Source organism: Panthera onca, chromosome B1 (genome assembly GCF_046562875.1).
Source record: "Panthera onca isolate mPanOnc1 chromosome B1, mPanOnc1 haplotype 2, whole genome shotgun sequence".
NCBI lineage: Eukaryota > Metazoa > Chordata > Mammalia > Carnivora > Felidae > Panthera > Panthera onca.
In genome coordinates this window covers 14,677,580-14,697,067 of record NC_138342.1, presented here as the reverse complement: position 1 = coordinate 14,697,067, position 19,488 = coordinate 14,677,580, and the positions used below count along the sequence as shown (strand labels likewise).

The 19,488-nt window shown below is 39.5% G+C and overlaps 1 long non-coding RNA gene across 2 annotated transcripts in view; it reads right to left on the bottom strand.

The window, feature by feature from the left end:
- Positions 1 to 19,488, bottom strand: part of LOC144616053 (uncharacterized) — a 323,120-nt gene that overhangs the window by 278,015 nt on the left and 25,617 nt on the right. The gene's annotated exons all lie outside the window — the stretch shown is intronic.

The following is a 19,488-nucleotide window of genomic DNA, read 5'->3' as shown; positions in this document are numbered from 1 at the left end:
GAGGGAGAAAATGACTAAAAATCAAATAAATATCCCCTAATGGTCTCCACCAGTTTCATCTAAATTCATGAAGGGAAATGATGAAGTTCAATGATCTGCCATATGATGGTGGTATAAAAACTCTTCTCTCCATAAGCATATTTATTTCTAGCTTCACTAGAATGATGGACTATTTATTCACGAAAATAGCCTGGTAAGAAAATACACTAAACTATGAGCTAGGATTAGCATAGATTTCCAAAGAAACTAATCATGCCCAAAAACCTGAGTCTTTTTGTCATACCATTCTAAGATAAGTCAATTAAAGATCATTGAAGAAGTACTGGATTATATTTCATTTATTCAGACCCAAGTTAGTGCCTCAGGAAAACTTGCGCTCATATTAAGCAAAATTGTTATAGGTGCTGAACGAGTACTGTCTAATATACTGCATACTAACTGAAAGGTCATAAAACAAAGAGTAATCACAAATTGCCTGGCATTTAGATGAAAATGCTCAGACTACAAGAATTTACAAAACAGATATAATGCAAAAGTGATGACTGTGCCAGATTATTTCTATAAACCGAAATGCAGAAAATCGTAACTCTCTTATAAATGGGAGGGCCAAAATGTCAAATAAAACAATAGTTTGAGAGGTTATCCTCCACCTATCTAGTATTTGTTTTTTTTATATAACTATACGCACTACGCACATAGTATCATTTTCATGATTCATTCAACAATTCATTCAACATGAATTCATTCGTTCAAGTTAGTACCCGCTCTACAGAAGGCATTAGAAATAGGTAGAAATAGGGGCACCTGGGTGGCTCTGTCGGTTGAGCATCTTTTGATATCAGCTCAGGTCATGATCTCACGGTCATGACATTTAGCCCTCCCTGCATGGGGCTCTGTGCTGAGTGTGGATCCTTCTTGGGATTCTCTCCCCTCTCTCTCTGCCCCTCCCCCACTAGTGCTCTCCCTCTGTCAAAAATAAATAAACTTAAAAAAAAAATGTAGATAGAGACCAAAGACTTTGTCTTGTAGAATGTTACACACATTAAATCATTTAATTAAGAGTATGCCATGGCTATTATAGGCTGACCATGTCCCCTCAAAAGACCTCCTTCCCCCATAAATATGACTTCATCTGGAAATACATTCTTTGTAGATATGATCAAGGTAAGGTCATTAGAATAGGCTAATTCAATATGATTAGTGATCTTATAAGAAGAGAGACACAAAGACAGATAAAAAGGAAGGTGCTTATGTGAAGATGAAGGCAGAGACTGGAGGTAGGCTGTCAAAAGCTAAAGAACTACTGGGACTATCAGAAGCTAGAAGAAACAAGGAAGGATTCTTCCCAGGATCCCCTAACTGACCCTGAATTTTCAGACTTCTAGACTCTGGAACTGAGAAAAGAAACTTACTGTTTTAAGAGAAAGAAAGAGAGCCAGAGAGAGAGAGAGAGAGGCCAACCAGCTGACATTTCCTTGGTGCTTAATGTGTGTCATGCTTTGAAGTAGGAGCTATTCATAATGTATCTTTTTTTTTTTTAAGTTTCTTTATTTATTTTGAGAGAGAAAGAGTGAACAAGGGAGGGGCAGAGGGAGAGAGAAAATCCCAAGCAAGCTCTGCACTGTCAGTGCAGAGCCCACGGGGGCTAGATCCCACAACCACCCTGAGCCAAATTCATGAGTCGTTTGCTTAACCAGCTGAGCCACTCAGGTGCCCCCATAATTTATCTTATTTAAAGATGGTGTAGTTCTGTACTTCAGAGCCTGGTCTCACATGCCAGCTGTTTGCCCTTGGCCAAGTCAGATAACTTCTCTGTTCCTCAGTTGATTCACAGGGTTGCCGTAAGGATTAAATATGGTAAGACATGTGAAGTGTTCACATTATCACTATCTTGGTCTTCCAACTCTCAGAGGTAGCGGCCAAAAGAGCATATGCCTCAGTATCTGTGAGACCTGAAGTCATATCTTGTTCCACTAGTTTCTATTTTGTGACCTGTGGCTAGTGTAGTCAACAATTTGCACTTCAGTTTCTTCATAATTAAACTGAGGACGATAACCTATTTTTTAAGATGGTTTTAAGGATGAAAGGTAATGAACTCAATTTGCCTATCACCATGCCTGGCAAAATAAAAATTCTCATAGAATAGAAGCTGTTATTGTTAAGAAAATTGCATTGCCCTTGGAGCTCACTACTTCAATTTCAAATTCCAATGGTTGTTCAGAAGCTATTTATATTTTAATAAAAAATTCTGATTGCATGTTCATAATCTTTCATGATTAAAAGCATATACATCCATAATCCCACAGCCCACCAAGCTTATATCCCTAAACCCTTGAGCAAGTTTTTCTTCTATATTACCTTTTATTCTGCACTATTTTTAAAGACATACCAGATGTCTGAAGGGTGAAGGGGTCAGTTAAAACTACTGTTCAGTGTCAGACATGGTAAATTACTTACCCTACGCAAACATGTTCTTAACATCCAGATGCATTTTGCATAGCTGTTGCTTGCTTAAAAACCAAAGATTAAAAAAAATATTTGAGATACTCAGTTTTATGACTTATATGAGATTAACTTAGAAATACCTATTTCATGAAAATATTAACTTGGTTTGGTTTCAGTTTTATAATTCATTTTAAGATCATTTTATTCTATATAAATTCCACCTGTCTTTAATTTAATTAAAAGCAATTAATATTTACTAAGGATTTACTGTGTACTAGGTCCTGGGAATAAAAATACAAAAATGGTATACCCCTTGCTATCTAAGAATCTGAATCTATTGTCACAGATAAATTGGAGACTTTGATTATCACTAGAGCAGGGTCATTATATATTTGGTACACTCTGTAAAAGTATTCAAAACTATTAGTAATCAAAAACAAAAAACAAAAAACAAAAAACTATTAGTAATTATTATTGCGAAAACAAGATTAATTCTATTGATCTTTGACTCAAAATATACAATTCCAGGGGCGCCTGGGTGGCTCGGTCGGTTAAGCGTCTGACTTCGGCTCAGGTCATGATCTCACGGTCCGTGGGTTTGAGCCGCGCGTCGGGCTCTGTGCTGACAGCTCAGAGCCTGGAGCCTGTTTCAGATTCTGTGTCTCCTTCTCTCTGTGACCCTCCCCCGTTCATGCTCTGTCTCTCTCTGTCTCAAAAATAAAATAAAACGTTAAAAAAATTTAAAAAAAATATATACAATTCCAATATAACAAAGTTGTACACAACTTAAGGTCTTTTTATAATTAGTTGTAAGTATATATGCAGGTTCAAATCTTCTAGTTAATTTTGTTTGTGTACTTCCTTGCTTGCTTGCTTTTTTCTATTTTAGTTAATTAATTCCATCAGTGTTTTATGGCTGGGTAAGAGGGTATAGTGTTGAATCTGGGGCACTACAGAAATCCTTGTCAATGAAGAATCATCTAGGTTGTCAGAAAATTTGAGTACTTTCCTCACATGGGGGGAAAATATTTTAAAATAGAAAAACTCACAAAAATATTTTAAAATGGGTTGTAACTTATCTCATACCATAAATATGTGGTTGACATCCAACAGATCGTCTATATTTATTGAATAAAACCATCTTCCATATTTAGCTATCAGAGCAAGGTATCTGAAAATAGGTAACAAATATAGGAAAGTGAATAAAGCAATTCTAAATGTCATTCAGCCTCCCATTTAAAAGACTTGAAAAAAGATGACTGTTCCCTCACTGTACCACAGACTGAGTGTCCCAAGTGTTAGATGAAATTAATCTGAAAAAATGAAGGTCAAGATGTAAAGGTCAAAATGACACTCTACCCTTCTCATAGTGTTTATGCATTATACCAGATAGTTTTCATATGATCGTTTCTTATCATCTAAAAAAAATATCCTGGAATGCAGGATAGCTCTTCTTATATTCATTTTACAATGAGAAATCTAACACTCAGAGAAAGAATTTTTACAAGGTTACATAATTAGTAAATGGAAGTATAGAAAGTAAGGTTCAAGACTTTTGACTCTATAATGTAATCTGGTAAAAATATGTAGGTCATTTTTTGACCATTTTAACTTCTGGGCTACTTACACTCTCTCTAGCATACTAGTTCTGTTTTATGTGCTAGACAATTCCAATATACTTTTTTAGATTATTCTTCCCCATCTTGGCCTCTCTCTTTCAGTGTTGATGCCAACTCACCTGCCACAGTCACTCATGCCCATGGCTCCACCTCAACCTTATCATTTCCAGCTATGGTGACTGTCCTGTGTCTTTGTTCCATGCATACCCTTCTCTGACCAGCATCCCCTTTCTTTCCAGCTTACTCTATATTCCAATTCTACCAGTCCTTATGTAGCATCATGACTTAAATCCATTGATCCTACTCTTTTTTTCTCCTTGAAGGGCTCAAAAATTACAGGCATTATCTTCTTTATACCCAGAACTCTCGTCTCTCTCTTTTTTTATCATACTACTAGATTGATCTGAAAAAAATAAAAGTGAAAAATGTTAAGAATTTATAATATACCCCATTGGCACAAGGAACTGGGAAAAAAATAATTCTATCTTTCCAGCCTGCTGAGAAGTAGATGACTCCATCCTCATTTTACTTGAGAGAAAACTGATCCTCGTGGGATTAAGTGACTTGCCCAATGCAATAATTAATTTGTGTCAACTTGACTGGGCTAAAAGAAGCCCAGATAGCTAGGAGAACACTATTTCTCGGTGGATCTGTGAGGGTTTCCATAAGAGATTAGCATTTGATTGGTAAACTGAATAAAGATCACCCTCACCAATGTAAGTAGGCTTCATCCAACCAATAGAGGGACTGAATAGAACAAAAGGGCAGAGGAAGGGTGAATTTGCTCTCTTTCTTGAGCTGGAAGATCCATTTCTCCTGCCCTCAGTCATTGTTGTTTCTGGTTCTTGGGTCTTTGGGTTTGAAATGGAGCACCATTTCAATGGTGAAGACATTGATGTCTTCACTGGGCTCCAGTTTGCAGACGGCAGATTGTGGGACTTCTCATCCTCCATAATCACCCAAGACAGTCAGTCCCTCATAATAAATCTCTTTCTATGTATCTCTCTCTATAAGTACCTATATCTATATATACTCACATAAAGATAGATATCCTATTGATTCTGTTTATCTGAAGAATTCTAAGAACACCCAATGTCAAAACAATTTAAACCTAACTTCCCTACAGAGACAAAACTTAGTGAAAAGATTACCATTTTAGGAATCTAGAAACCCCTAGATTGCAATTCAAAAGCAGACTCTGTGAATTAGTTTAATAGACTAAAAGCACTTGAAAAAATAACTGCAGATAATAAGCTATGTTGAGAATATTAAAAATAATGTCTTTTCATCTATTTATTCATACAGAAGATAGATTCAATATCTTTGGTTTAGAAATTTGGAGGATAGGATTATCAAATTCAAAGCAATTCATCATGCGGTAGGAGAAACATAGATAGATTGTATCTATATATCTATGTCTTTGTCTTTATTTTTATCTATCTTTATCATGTTTATCTTCATCTTCTCTGGAGAATCTGGAAAACCCTGACTGATACAGGGACAAAAAAATAATTTTGTAATGAAACCAGCAAAAGTTTACTGTAGTTTGGGGGAAAATTTTAGTGATAGTTCTGAAGGTAAATTGCCATATTTGAAGGAAGGTTAAAAAGTAGAATCAACAGAATTTGGTGGCAGATTTAATGTGGAGGAAACCTAGAAGTGATTAAGTAAAAACATGGAGTTTCTGGTTACGTCTATTTGGACTAGAGTGTTACTCATCAAAATAAATTCTGACTTGATTTCAGAGATTTCTCCAAGACCCTCTAGAGAAGAAGAGACGTAGGCAAGACAGTAGGCTCTGTCAGTCTGAAATTCAGAAGAGAAGTGTGGGACAGAGGTATAATTGGTGGGTCATTGGGATACAGCCAATGATTAAAGGTACAAGAGGTAAGGTGGGCAGAGAACAAAGAGGAAGAAGAAAAGGGAGGCCCAAAATCGAGCTGAGAAACTTCAACAGTAAGAAGTCTTGGGTTCTACATTATTCTTGATCCAAATACATCACACCACAAAGAGCCCAGGCCTGTTTCCCAGATTTCATGCTAAAGTTGGGACAGTTTTAGCTAAAAGAAAGAACTGAGTTTGTCAGACACAATGGCTAACATTGGCCAACTTTATCGAGTTTCTAATATATTGTTCTCTCCAAAGACACTTCACAGGTAGAGTAAACTCAGAGGTTTCCTCTTCCACAACGTCCCTACTGATCACCTCCCTCTTCCCTGGGTGCTCATCTTTTCAGCATGTACCTCTGTTAGAACAGTTGAGGATTTCTACTCTGCCTGTCCAAACAGATGTTTTTGTTCTATAAGGGCAGTAGCCATAGCAATTATCTGTGTCCCCACTACTCGTCTGGCATTTACTGGATATTCAAAGAGCCGTTATGAAATAAGTTCATGAAATCTTGTAAGTGTATTCTTTATTTTACCATAGCTATTATTGCTAGAGTCTTCGGAGCACAAATATTTTAGCAAAAATTCCACTTCCAAATCAACTTTCTAAAGGCTTTTAAGGTAGAGTATGAAGTGCCATAAATCTACATTCAATCTACGCATTTTTCTTACATAATGTGTTTCCCTTAATGATAACATTTTAATCAGTACTTTGTGGATCCTTCCACGAAGGTCGTTTGCTTCTGATCTCAGCAATCCATCTCTTGTGCAGCAGAAGACCTTGTATGATGGCTCAGGTACATCAGAAAGCCAGAGCCCAGGAGTTTGGCAACGATAATGGAAAGGAGGTGTGCTCTACACCGTGTCAACTTATCACCATCTAAGAAGAGAAAGTAATTTGAAGGCTTTCATTCTGTTTGTGGACAATGAGGTCAGCATTAAACATTTTATAGAACTGCCCCCAAAGTGACCTCCTCTAACAACTTTTCCTCAATCTGTCAGGTTCTATGTGTTCAAAATAAGAACTGTGCATTCTACATCTCTACTCAAGGTTACTGAAAATCCTCTTTTGAAAGTGCATCAATGGTTTTAAAAATACACATGGAGAGAAAACTGAAACATGCATTTTCTAAGAAAAACAGAATTAAAAAGCTTCTTCCTTGTTGTTTTTTGTGGAGTTTTGTTTTTGTTTTTGTTTTTTTTTTTGTTTTTGTTTTTTGTTTTTTAAGATGGAATCAGCTTTGATGTGATGGGTGCACTGAACATGTCAGGCAGAATGCTATCAAAAGAAATAGTTTGAAGCCGTTCCTGGGGGAATTTATATTTTGATGTCCAACTGTCCTTGTCTTACATAAAAGTATTTGGTTTAGACAAAAATTTACTTTGACCCAGAAATGACAAACATGTACAATTAATGTAAAAACAACAAATCTAGGCCTTGGAATAGGGGACTTTGAACTCTTTGATTAAAGGTAGTTCAAATAACCTGACCATATATTGCATTTATAAGAAACCCCAATTTGTAAACTGGGAAAAAAAAATTCTTTCACTAGGTGCTCTGAGAAAATGGCAAATCTGGAAACTGAATCTTGAGTATTCTTTTCGTCACTGAAAGATGACTAAAATCCACTGCTTCAGCAAAGATAATGTCCACATTGCCTGACTAAACATCTTAAGAAGTTAAAGAAATACCTCTGTCTCTCTCTGTCTCTGTCTCCTTTTCTTCTTTAACAAACCAATTGACAAGAAAATGAGAGCAAAACAATTCTTGTTAGAGACCAGGGATAATTGTCAACCCACGCTGTTTTTCCTTACATTTTTGTTTTGCCTGAAGCTAACCTCATCTGTGAGTAAGGACCCTTGTGCATGCTAAAGAAACCAAATCCTTTCTGATTATAATCAAACAAAAACAACATTTCATGTATGAGACTTCAGTAACCACTGGGCAGCAAATATGCCCTTTCAGTGGGCAAGACCATCCAAATCTCAGACAAATTTCCTGTCTGACTTGACATGCACAGAAGAAAATGATATGGAGCCTTAAACTCAGCCCCATGGCTTTGCCTGGGGAACTTGGCTGGAGCAGTTGCCCAAAGCAGAAATGCTTCTGAAAGAGAACTTTTCAACCTCTTGTCTTCTTTCTTTTCTTTAACAGCAAATTCCTGCCGACCCCTGCTCAGCCTGGAGGCATTTGTCTAACAAGTGGAGGCACATCCTCAAAGGCAGAAAGAGAGATATAAACCCTTGCCCTGGAGGATTCCAGTAGGAGCTGAGGGAACTGACTGGAGGTAGGGGAATGAGAGGGGAAGCTTCCAGCTTCATGCACAGTCATTTGCTAACCTCCAGCAGACAGACCACCAAAGAGCAAACAGGAGCATGGGAGCAGGTGAGGGGGGACCTGGGGGGAAGAAGATAGAGGTGGGCTGCGGGGACAGGAGAGGAGGGGCCAGGGCGGAGGTCCCCAGTCATTGTATTTCTCTTGGGAAAAAATGCACATCTAGGAAAGGAGCTAATGTACAAGATGAGGAATCCCACTTAATGTCAGTGTGTTCTATATTTGGGGTTTGCATTTATTTTATGTCTCAATACGATGGAGAAGGGCCAGCCATCCAAATCCTGACAGTACCCACACATTTAACTCAGTATAAACCGTGCCAGTTTTCTCAGTGATGTGCAAAATCCAAGGCATTCCCATTTGACAAAGCTCCTGCTCTCCTAGAAAATGAAGTCACAGAATAGGGTTATAAAAATGGGCTCTATTTTCAAGGTTCATGTTTAAAAATTAAAAGGATGCAATAAGCACCTCTTCTAATATTATCTAAGCAGACACATACTGGGAGAGTATGCTTAACTTCATTTGCAAATAATGCCCAAGTAGAGAAGAGCAGGCTGGGGCACATGAGGTCTCCCATCTTCCTGCTCCCAGGGCACAGGACCAATCCCCCTCCACACCTCACTACCATCTTGGGCCTCACCTGGAGAGGCCCTGAATCCAGGTACAGGGAAGAAGGCTCAATCGGCTGAGTCAGGCTGTGTGCTGGGAATCATCCTAAGTGTCCTGTGATGAGTGATGAGATGGTGAGTGGTGGCCCTTCAATACTGCTTAATGGCAGGAAGAACCTACCTCTGAGAACTGCTCACCACCCTCCCAACAGAGAAAGTTGCTTTTTAGTAACCTTGCCTTCTCACAGTGCATAGGACTGGGCTACACTGAAGGAGTCTGAAAGCCATCTCCAAGCGTCGCCTTTCAGGCTGCAGAACTGAATTAACTGAAACAAAACCCACTCATGAATGCAAATGCACACTCTCTCCTGCACACACAAGGTAGTCAGGAAAAATAGTGACCTTTATAAGGCTGTGCCCCAGGCCCAGTGTTGATGCTGGCTAGCAGAGGCTGCTTAGAGCAGCGGTGGATGATGTGAATGCTGTAGCCCAGCTCCTGGGTGCCCGCCTGGGCACCGAAACCTGCTCCATCACTCACTATTTGTATTCTGTCATTTAGGTCTCGTTTTCTCACCTGTAGAAGAGATCATCACAGTACTTATGATTATAGTTGTCAGGAGGACTAAATGGCTTAGTTCGCGTGAGGGTGTTCAGGAGCACGCAGGTGCATAATGAGTATCTACTAAGAGCTGTGAATAGGATATGTTCACTCCTCACCGTAACTTAAGCCAGTATCTATTGTTGGCCCATTTTACTGATTATCGCTGAGACTTAGTGCACATCTTGGGCCAGTGAGGAAGCCGCCTGTGTCACATCATGTATAAAAAGCTAGGTGGAGGTTCAAAGGCAAGCGTGTCAGACTCGAATGTCTTCTACACTGATTAATTTTTATTTTCCCATGTTATTGACACCATCCCAGAACAAGTTGGAACTGATGCAAAACTAAAGGGGAAAAATGCAATGCACAGCATTTTTCACCTTTTTTCTTTTTCTTTTCCTTTTTAGGAAACAGGAATAGAGAAAGCTGGACAGTTTATTTTACTTCATTTTACTCATCAGTTTCCCTTTTGTCTCCTCTGGCTCCTTATCTTTCTCTCTTCTCCTTTCCTCTCTTTCTAATGATAAAATGATCTGACATAACACAAAATGCAAATTATGAGCTACCGCCTTAAATTGTTCCAGTTCATTTAGCTCACCATGAGCATTCATTACAGCTAATTATCCTAACAGATTTTTATTATTCATAATTATTTTTTCATCTTGTAATGATCATAAATTTTAAAAATTCTGGCCATCACGAGTCACCATTCATGCTTGTCAGGGACTTTTTTTTTCATTTTTCCTTACAAAACATTTAGAAGCTCATTATCATTGATATATTTGTAGGTTGGTATTACTCATATCGAATAAAGCCCTTTCGGGGTATTCGCAGTGACTTCAGAAACACAGCAGTTCTGAGGCCTAATGACAAACTGATGTTGTGCTTAATTTTAGAAAATCAAATTAACCTCCTCTGATTAAATGTACGGCAGGTTTCACTGTGTTAACTCTGTCAGGTTCAGGACTCCAGGCAGAGAGAGATACTTCCTTAACTCATCACTATGCAGAAAGTTTTTTTTTTTTTTTAAGATCATCTTCCCAAACTGGCACATGAGGCAAGTACCAGCATTCCCTGGGAGTGAGAAAAGTATGAACAACCACCACCACCACCACAACCCAAAACCTCTTTCTGTTAATCAGGTAAGTGTATTTGCACCATCAGTGATCCCAATCAGGGGTAGCAGGTGCACATCTCAGGCCACACGAAGCATATCTTATTTCATTATTTTCTTTAGATCAACTTAGTTTGGTTCAATTGCCCATTCCTTGTCTAGCTGGTGAGAATTTCAGCTCTTCTCAGTACATCACATTCTTTGAAGTGCCAAGGGCTCTTGAAGGGCACCCTGCTGGGGTGGTGTCAAGATCAGGGGGCCTATTCAATGCCGAGGTGTCAGGTGGATGTCTCTGGTGGCCTATCGCCCACCCTCACTCCCTCCCGCCCACATGCCTCTCCTTCATGGTTCTATCAGTTTGGTTTCTCTGCCACGACTGAGGCAGAAATTTTTGACTTAGCTGGGAGTCCTGGACACAGAATTCATCCTCCTGGTGCCCCCCCGCCCCCTGGTGCTGGAACATCCTCAATGTTATCTTAAGTAGTATCAGTCCCCTTCTTCAGCTAGACCTACAGCATTCACTTCTCTGTGGCACAGTGTGCAGGAATTCACCAAGAGGCAGTCTCTTCTCTGTCAACATGCTCATCTTACGGAGATCTCCAAGTGCAGGGCATGAAGTAGCCTCTAATTACTCAGGATTCCTAAATGTGAATCGCAAGTTCTCACCTACTCTCTGAGCTTCAGACTGTATACTGTCTCAATCTCTTCTTATGTATCTAATAAACATTCTAAACTTTGCATGCCTAAATGAAAATACTGATTAGCTTTCCAAAACCTGCTTCTTTATAGTTTCTCCATTCCAGTAAATGGCGCCCTGCCTTCTCACTCACTAACTTGGCCTGAGAGTCATTCTTGATTCCTTTCTCTCTTTTCCACAGCTCAGCAATCTGTCGGCAAATCCTACCAACACTGTCTCCAAAATACGGTCAGCATCTGACTGCTTCTCATGATCGTCCCTGACAAAATCCTAGAGCAAGCCCCACCACCTAACACCTGGACACCTGCAACTCGTCTCCAAAGCCTCAACTTTGGGCACTCATACTCCATTCTCTGTGCAAGGCAGATCCTTCTAATGCATAGATCAGATCATGGAGCACTTTGGCTTCAAACCTTCCAGTTACTTTTCACTGCACTTAAAATCCAAACTGTCCTTTCCTGAGAGACCATATGATCCGGCCCCTGACTTCCTCATCTGCTGCTGCACCTTCTGCCTCTTTCCCCCTCATCCACAACATTCCAGCCATACTAGCCTCCTCCTCACCCTTAAACAGAGCTAGCTTATTTACCTGCCCAATAATATGTACTGGTCCAGGTGTTGTAATAAAATACAGGTCTTTTTTTTTTTTTTTTTTCATTTAATCCTTGCAACATGCATTTAATCCTAATTTTTAAATTGAGTACCATTATTATTGCTATGTTACCAATAAAAAATAGAAGCTTAGAAAACATATACTATTATGTGGTTGATCAGGATGAGGGAAATATGAGGCAGATAAGAATTTTAACACAGGTTGGTTGAGTTGGTGTCCTGGCACTATTTCCTCTGAGTCAGACAATTTCAAATAGAGGGGTTTCCTCCATACTTCACCATACTGCAAAGCTTTGTCTCACAAACAGTCAGTCTTCCTACCCACACTGGCTTCATCAGTTACTCTTCTTAACCCTGGGCATCTTTTTCACTCAGTCACTTAGAAATTACAAGTCCAAAGACAACTGAAATAGATTAAAGCAAAAAGAGAAAGACAGTGAGATAGAGAGTAAAACAGAGGCAGAGAGAGGTTAGGAGAAAGAAAGATGTTCTTTGAGGCTGAACATACTCTATCAAAAACTAGAAACAACTGAAGTTTCCATCAACAGAAGAAGGATATGTACATTATGGTTCCTCTTTATTAGTGATTCTCAACTGAGGGCAATTTTGAACCCCAGGAGACATTTGGCAATATCCAGAAATGTTTTTGCTTGTCCCATCTGGGAGGCAGGGAGATCTAGTGGGTAGGGTCCAGGTACGTTGCTAAACATTCTACGATGCACAGGAAAGGCCCCCACAATAAAGAATTATCCAGTCCAAAATTTCAGGAATGCTGATGTTTGGAAATCCTGCTTTATGATGGAATTTTACATTGCTAACAAAAAACGTTTGAAAAGATTATTTCATTACATGGGTACAAAGCATGAAGATACGTAATGATAGATGAAAAAATGGAAGACAAAATGTATATGCTTTGATTTCAAGAAAAATATGCAACACACATAACTTCTGTAGAAAAAGAAGACCCAACAGAGATACACCCAAATAGTAACAACAATTATCTCTGGGCAATAACATGGCAATCATTATTTTATTCTTTGTGCCTTTCCTTAGACTCCTTCAAATGAACATGTATTACTTTAGGCATTTTTTTTCTTTTAAATACTTCTGAATTTGTGTCTCCAGCTTTGCTCAGAAGGCAGATGAAAACTGTCCCTGGGGGCCTTCCTGGACCTTCAGTAAATAGTGAAATATCTGAATCAGCCATATCTAAGAATTTCTTTACTTGTTGATAATAGTTACAGAATTTCACTTCCAAAACATGAAGTTCCTCACAAGCACTACAGATCAGTCTGCAAGCCGAATCTGACTTATATAAACGAAACCCACAAAAAGCCCAAAGGGACGGTCGTCCCAGAAACGCAGAGATAGGATGGAGGCTACAGGCAGCCTTGCTGCACTCAGGGACCAGGTCTTCAGAGAGGACGCGCCAGGAGGGCCGAGGTGGTGACTACAGTACAGACTTGGAACAAGCAGTTGATGTACCGGGAGTGTCTCCAGCAGCAATACAGGGAGACCTGTGGCAGGCGTGGCCCCTGGACTCCTTCAGGCTGCTCCAAGTGTCCTTAAACTTATTGGTCAAGAGAGGAAGTTAGAGATGTCACCATCTCTCTTATTTATGTATTCTGTCAACATTTAACCTGTGCTCACGATGTCAGTGAGCATTTTGCAAGGCACTGGAAATACAAAAACGCATGTGTGCAGAAAATGATAAAACAATGAGAGAATGAAGAGATAAAATTATTCACAGGGTATTTTGGAAGCCCTGAGAAAGAGGAGCATGTAACTCAACCAGGCTGGTGTTTGGGGAAGACTTTCTGGAGGAGATGCTACCTGAGACCAAAGACAGATGAGGGGGAGGAGAAGCCAGGCCACTCCCGGCTGAGAGCATAGTACTTGCAAGGCATGGAGATATGCTAGAAGCCGCACTCTAATTTCAGACCTTGGAATCAATGCTGGCTTAACTACAGTCCTTTAAATATCATCTGCATGAGTTTTGTCCTATCCATGAGCCACAGTTACTATTACGTACTTAAGATTTCCATATGAATCCAACTCACATTTTTAACAGAAATAAATTTGCTTATAGATTAACTGTATATCCCATTCCACTGAAGAAAAAGCAACTCAGTTTGCAACAGAGTATGCATAAAAATATAGTGAAAAGTAAGCAATATTGCTAAATTATAGCTAGATATTGTTGGCTGCCAAAGATAGCTGAGTCTGGTCTTCTTTTTTGAAAAGGGAGAGGTGCAGGCATTGACAAAGTATTAAAACATCTAACTTAGAATTTAGACTCTCTAAACAGGAGGAAAAGAATTGGAAAGGGAATAACATCACACAATGTTATTTACTATTATATGAAACCAGATTCCTAAGAAACCAACAATTATCTAACTTACTATCTAAAAATCAACTCCTGCAACCCCATCAAGAATTCTGTTGGAAATACTACTGTTCTAGTGCAGTGCTTCTCGAACTCTGAAGTGCATTCAAATCATCCAGAGGTCTGGTGAAAATGAGGATTCTCACTCCATAGATGTAGGGTAGACCCTGAGATTCTACATTTCTGATAGGCTCCAAGGTCATGCCCATGCTGTTGTTTGTGGGACCACACAAGGGTAGTATGGTTGTAGATGTTACTACATACATCACTAGGAAGGAAACACAAGGAAGGTCGTGCTCAGAGAAAGGCGTAGTTTTAATTTGTGGGAAGGAGGAGATGAAGTCCTCTCGGGTCTACAGTGTTTCATCAGCAGAGGAATTGATTGGTCAGCATTAACACTTTATGGCACTGAATTATAGTGATTTGAGGTCAGAAACCATTAAACACACACAAATGCACACACTTCAGTATGTCTTTTAAGAGGGAGGAGGAGTGAGGTCCTACCTGGCCTGTTCAGCATTTCTCAGCTGGAAATTGCCAAATCTCCCCGTCAGGGGGCCCTAGTTGTTGGTAATATCACTGGGTTCTAAGAAAAACTCTAATGAGGAACAACTCTGACCTTCTTAAATACAGTTGGTCCTGGAATAACATGGAGATTAGAGACATCGACTCCCCGTTGAAAATCCATGTGTAGCTATGGACTTCCCCCAAACCTGACTACTAATCACCTACTGCTAACCAGAAGCCTTACTGATAACATAAGCAATTGATTAACACATATTTTGTATGTTATATGTATCATGTACTGTATTCTTGCAATAAACTAGAGAAAAGAAAATCATAAGGAAGAGAAAACACATTTACAATATTATACTGTACTTACTGAAAAAAAATATACTTATAAATGGACCCACAGAGTTCAAGCCCATGTTGTTCAAAGGTCAGCTGTATACTCTTACCCTAAAAAAAGTGACTCTATTTTTGGATTACCCATGCCTTTCAATTGGATCTTGTCTAATCTCTGAGCCTGAGTCCGGTTCAGTGCCCATTCACTGTACAGCCCCACTCAGGCTTTACTCGGAACACATTAACTGAACTTTTACAAGGGAGAATGCTGGGGAGAAGAATAACAGAAGACAGAAGTGACAAAGTTCAGATGGCAAGCTTTCTCAATGTTATGGAGAGAGAGCAGCAATCATATCCCCTGGGTCCACAGAGCTATGCAGCAGCCAGGCAAACCTAGATCTGGTACAGTTGGCCAAAACACAGAAAGCAAAACCAATTCAGGCCTCCAAATCCAGGAGTAATAGTAATGTTTGGTCACCAATGGGCATCTAATTAGCCTGGCGATTTCCTCTTCGTGCCCTGGAGTCGTGACCCTGGGCACAGTTGTAACCTTGGACAGTCATCACAGACTCCATCTCCCTAAATTCAAAAGTCATTTGTCAGCTCTCAGCCTATGCCAGGTGACACCAAAACAAGCCATTTTAATCTCCTCAGGCAAACGGCCAGTCAGCTAAATGTGAAATAATCAGCCAAACTGATGTTTAACTGAACTGACTAGGTGTCTGGTAACTTTTTTTTTTCCCTTTACTCTTCTGAATTGACAGGTCAAATTAGTCAGAAGAAATTTCCAGCCCCAGGGAGACAAAGCCTAAATTATTTCTCCACGCTCTTTCCAAGGGAAGGTTAAAATGACCCACCAGAGGCACGTGGGTGGCTGTCAGTGGAGCGTCTGACTCTTGATTTCAGCTCAGGTCATGATCCCAGGGTTGTGAGAACAAGCCCAGTGTCAGGCTCTGCACTAAGCATGGAGCCTGCCTGGGATTCTCTCTTTCTCCCTCTGCCCCTCTCCCCAGCTCATGGCCTCTCTCTCTCTCTCTCTCTCTCTCTCTAATACAATACAATACAATACAATACAATACAATAAAAATCACCCACCACAAAGCTCACTGCCACTTTCACTCCATTACTAAAGTCACACTCAAGAGAGGCAAAGATAAATCAGTTTTGTTTAACAAATAATTCATTAGAGTTTACTATCCACTAGATACTTTCCTAAGCTCTTTACTGACATGAACTATTTCAATCCTCTTCACAATCCTTGAGGAACCTCACCAACCCCATTTTACAGATAAACAAACTGATTCACATAGAGGTTAAATCACTGAGAGAAAAGCAGAAAGCTAGTTAGTGCTAGAGCCAGAATCACTCCAGGATACCCAGGCTCCTGGCCACGAGTGCTACACTCTTTGACCTCAGACCCACTGTGGTCAGATCACACACCTAAGTTTATAGACATCCTTCAGACATTCAGAAGTCTGAAGATACTAATGAGCTAGAAGTCATGGAGCCAGCAGTGGCCAAGACAGCGAGATGTTTTTGCAGAAGAGATCTGGTAGGATTACAGTTGCCCTCCACAAGCATTGACAAGGTTATTATTTATAGAATTAACATATTATGAGATTTCTCCAGCAGGCCAGGCTGGATATAATGAGGAAAAATAGATATGATATTCCATTCACTCTGTTTGCTTATTTTTTCCTTCCTCCACTCAAAATTATTGTGAGCATGACACAGTAGTTAAGAGCCAGGTCATTAAAGTTGAGCAGACAGGGGTGTAGGTGGTCAACATTCTCATGTTTAAAAGCTGCAGTTGCCATGTTTTCTCTATCCATTCATTGAAGGGCATCTATGTTGTTTTCATATCCTGTCTATTGTGAATACTTAATCAACATGGGTATGCAGATATATGTTTGAGATTCTGATTTTATTTCCTTTGAGTGTATACCCAGAAGTGTGATTGCTGGATCACATTGTAGTTCTATTTTAAATTTTTTTAAGAACTGCCATGTTGTTTTCCACAATGGCTGTACCAATTTATATTCCCACTAACAGTTCACATGGATTCTCTTTTCTCCACATTCTCACCAACATTTGTAATCCTTTGTCTTTCTGATAATAGCCATCCTAACAGGTGTGAAGTAATACTGTATTATGGTTCTGATTTGCATTTCCCTGGTGATTAGTTGAGCACTAATGTTGCCCATTTGTATGTCAAAAATGTCTATTGGATGATACACACACACACACACACACACACACACACACACACACACACACACGGGAGTACTGTTCAGCCATAAAACAAAAAGAAATCTGGCCATTTGCAAAAACATGCATGAATGTGGAGGGCATTATGCTAAGTGAAATAAGCTAGACAGAGAAAGAAAAATACTGTCTGGTATCACTTATATGTGGGATCTGAAAAAAAAATTAATGTCAATTTCATATAAACAGAGAACAGAAAGAAAAAGAATGATGGTTGCCAGGGCTGGTGGAAAGGAAAATGGGGAGATGTAGGTGAAAGGGTACAAATTTTCTAGTGGAGAGAGGCAAGGGCAATAAACACAAACATATGTAAACATATGATGAGTTTTATGGTGATAAGTGCTATGGAGAAAATAAAACAAGGAAGGGGGATAGAGAACATTGTAGTGTGGTCACTATGCTATATAGGGTGATCAGGGAAGGTCTCTGAAAGGTGACATTTAACCTGTAGACTATAAAATCATGAGCCAGAGAAGAAGCAGCCAAAGATATAGGAGGCAATAAGAGAGTGGATCCCAGGAGCCACATGAAGGTGATATGGCAAAGAGGATGCAATTACCAATTTTCTTAAATGTTGCTGATATACAGACTCATAATAGATATTGGAGTTGACAATGAGAAGGTAACTAGGGTAGGTCAACAGTAATGAGTTGCTGTAATGAAATGATGAGGACAGAATCTGAGGGGTGGGTTCAAGAAAGGCCAGAGGAGAGGGAAGGAAGATATAAGTATAAATGACTCACTGAGATTTGCTGTGAGGGGAGCAGAAAATGGAGCTTTTGCATAAGAGGAATGTGAGGTCAAGGAGTAAATTTTTTTCCTTCTCTCTTTTTTAGATGGCACATGACAGCATATTTATATGCTGATATGAACGATTCATCAAAGAGAGAAAAATTAATAGTACACAAAAGAGAGAAAAGGATTGCTGGAACCTTCCCTGAAGTGGAGAAGAGGGTATGGGATCCACTACACAAGGGGTGCAGTTGGACTCAAAGAGAAACATAGATATTTCATCCACAGTGATAGGAGAAAACGCAGGGTCAAATGGGCTCACATCCAGAAAGGATAGAAGATGTGCTTCTTCCTTTCTGTTTTCTTTTGCTATTTTAATAAAACAGAGAGCAAAATTAACTAGCAAAGACTTGGCATGGAGTGGGGAGTAAGTGTAGAAGGTCTGAGGAAAGAGAGAAGATACAAAATAGTCACCAGGACAGCAGAAGGTTGGTCTGGAGAAAGGCCACGAAGCTACAGCTTGTGCACCAAATCCAGCCCTCTGCTTGTTTTTGTAGCTACTTTTGTTGGAAGACAGCCACACCCATTTATTTATGTACTATCTATGGCTGCTCTCCTGATCAGATAGTCAAATTGTGACAGAAACCATATGGCTCCCAAAGCTTAAAATACTATCTGGCCCTCTACAGAAAACATTTACCAACCCCTGGTCTAGAGTTCAGTTGGATTTTGAGTTGGTTTCAAGAGTCACAAGGTTATGGTCACAAATTTGAAGGGAGAGTGGTAAGCACGGATGTGACTGTTTGAATATGTGGGGCTAGGACTGGGGAAGGGAAATTCTCTCCAGATATCTTTAGCTGTTCAGATACATGTATAGAAGAAGAAGAGTTGGAATTAACCACGATAGGTGTTCAGTCAAAACAAATATAATAAAGGTAAAGAAGGGTAGAGAAGCCGAGGGAGTATAAAAGTTATGAGTAATGGAGCCTGGAATCAATGCTGATTAAGTGAGGTCATGAGGGGAAGAGTGTCAGGAAAATGAAATGTCAGGGGATTCTAAGTCTTAGTGGGCTTCAGGAAATATTAAATTAAAGGGAATGAACCCTAAAGGCATGAGGAAAAAGAAGATGCTTGAAGTTAAAATTATGGAGGGGTTACCATTTTGGAAAATAAGGAAAGGCAAGTGAATCAGTTTAATGAAGTGGGGATAAAATACAGCAAATGTAGTAATACTCTTCCAATGGAAAATACCATACAAATTTAAGAGATCATTTCCAATCTCCTAGACCCGTATTTGCATGTGTTATAGCGTTTCAATTTGGGGAGCACACTTAGAAAGCATAAG